Below are 2761 nucleotides of genomic sequence, written 5' to 3'. Positions count from 1 at the left end.
TATTTGTTAGTAAGTTTAATGGTTGGTGTTGTGAAATGAGAAGCATGGATTGTGATTATTAGTAGTTTGGTTTGATTTGGAAGTGTTTTGGTAATTGAAGCTTGATTATAGTTCATAGGTCTTGATTGTGGTTGTTTGAGTTGAAAACCTTGGAGATTATGGACTGATGTGGTATGGTTTAGGTGAAGTTTTGTTGTATTGATGGTTATTAGTTGGTTGGTGGTTAATTGGAGTAGTTTAAACATTGGTAATCGCGTAAACATAGCCGTCGTAACGTCCGATTTTCTTTGGACTGTTTTTGTGCATAACATTAGGACCCGAGAACCCCCTGCTATATTATGACCACTGCCATGTTTAGATAGCTCATGTTACGAGCTTCATTTTGATATGTAGTTCGTTCGATTCCGATGCACGGTTTAGGAGAAATGACCGTTTCAAGTAACGGCGTTTCGCGAACGAAACTTTTCCCCTCGCCTTACTTTGAAACATAGGTTAAAGACCAAAAAGGGTTAATTAATGTATGAAACATTTATGGTAAGTGTGTTAGGCAGTTGGTAAGACACTCGTGAAGGAATCGCCTTAAAACTCGTAAAGGTTAAATTATTAAAAATGGTGGAGCCGAGGGTACTCGAGTGACTTAAGAGAATCAGTAAGCGCAAAACAAGCGTTAGAGTCTAAGTTAGTTAAAGTATAGAATTACAAGTGATTTTGGTTTAATTCCAACTTACTTGTTGTTTATAGGTTACCAGACTCGTCCCGAGCCATTCGTAACCCCCAGTCGCTCAGGCAAGTATTCTATCCGTTATACTGTTGTTGTGATGTATACATTTGTATATGCATGATCTTGCGATAAATGCATATTGGTTATTTAGCAAATTCTTGCGATATATTGTAGCATGTGATATGGTATATATGCATGCCTGTTTCATATTCTTGAAATATATCTGTTGGTTCAGTTGATAATACCTATGCTAGAGGATAGCGGTAACTTGCATATACCCTTAGTATAGGGACCCAAAGGTGAAAATATTTTCTAAAACCGGGAGTCGAGGATCCCGAGTAGATTTTGTATATATGGATATGGATATATATATATATATATATTTATATATATATATATGGTTATAGTTTTCCAAACTATTAATCGAATAAGGTTTATTCGATAACTTTAACTTTATTTATTTATTTGAATATTATTTCGAATATTATTCGAGGGCTTATGACTCTTTTATATTATTATTGAATATTATTTGAATATTCATTTGAGGATCTATGACTCCGATTATTTGCTGAAATATATTCTTTATTTCATTAGAGAATAAACTGTTAATAATCAAACTTATTTTCGATTATTCAAATAAAGATAATACTTTCATATAAGTATATCTTGGGTTATTTAATACTCGTTTCAAGTATAAGTTTTAATACTTCTACTTAAATAATTTTAATAAAGATTATTCTTTATGGGAATATTATTTAAATAATAATATTCAGTCATTTTCTAAATATTCTGGGGACTGATTTACTTCATTAAATCAGCTTTACTCCAAACACTCTTTAAAGTGTTTTCGAGTCTTCAAAATGATTTTTAAAAGTCAGAGCGGATCCCAAAACTTTTTTTTTATATTTAAGATCTTCCTTTTAAGGGGATTTAAATACTCGCTCAAAAACCTGGGGAATCCGGCTCTGTGGTGTATTTTATATTCGCAACGAGGTTGCAGATTTGGTAAATGAATTGATTACTTGCCCAACGTTCGGGAAGTAAGCCCATCTCATTGAGTCGGCATAAGCGACAGGCCGGGGTACGGTCTATTATTGTGTAAGTGGCTGGGTGGCAGTCCATCAACGCGTGAGGGGCCGGGGTACGGTCTAGCGCGAGGTCCTAATGCGGCCAGGGTGATGACCGGTGAGGAATTCATCCATCTACAGTAGAAAAGGTTACTTATTGGTATCTTTGCCTGATCAGCGAGATATCGGGTTTATGCCAAAATTCTTTTCCTTTCCAAAATTCATTGGATGTTTCAAACTCTGTTCATACTTTACATAACAGAGGTTCCAGGAAATGTTTAAGAGATATATATATGTGGATATATATATATCGGGACTAAATAAAGTATCTCGTAACTTTATTTCATTCAATAATATTTCAAAGATTGAATCTATTCAAATCTTGTCTTGTAGTCTCATCTATGTGATGAACTTTTGAAACTGATTATAACTTGAACGGTGGTAGTTCAAGTAGTATTGGGAAAGATATAAGTATATTGGGGTATTTGGTAACCTCATCTTTTAAACTTATATCTAATTAATAATTGTCTTATGTATGACAAAGATTTTCAGAAAAACGTTGAGACAAGGTTAGATATATGAGATCACCTTGCAACGATATTTTTTTCATACAGTTACACACTAGGACTTTGTGTATATTATGCATGGAAGAGGACTTCCAATATTTTGAAAAGTATATATGTATATATACTGAATATTTTGCGACTTCATCGCATTAAGTTATCAACTTGGTTCATTTCTTTTGACCAAGACTTTCATGAGTATTATGAGTAGGCTCATATATTGTAAATCATTATACATATTATTTTGGTGGGCTTGCTGCTCACCCTTGCTATCTTCTTTCATCACACAACAACAGTTAGGAAAGATGGCCAGACTCCAGCAGACCCAGCGCAAGCGCGTGGGAAGCGTCCCGCGTCTTCCCGTTGATGTTGTAGCTGCTATAGCTGCAGAGGTAGATCCATTGTAGATC

The sequence above is a fragment of the Apium graveolens genome, chromosome 1, assembly GCF_009905375.1.
Source record: "Apium graveolens cultivar Ventura chromosome 1, ASM990537v1, whole genome shotgun sequence".
NCBI lineage: Eukaryota > Viridiplantae > Streptophyta > Magnoliopsida > Apiales > Apiaceae > Apium > Apium graveolens.
Note: the sequence above shows the minus strand (reverse complement) of the source record.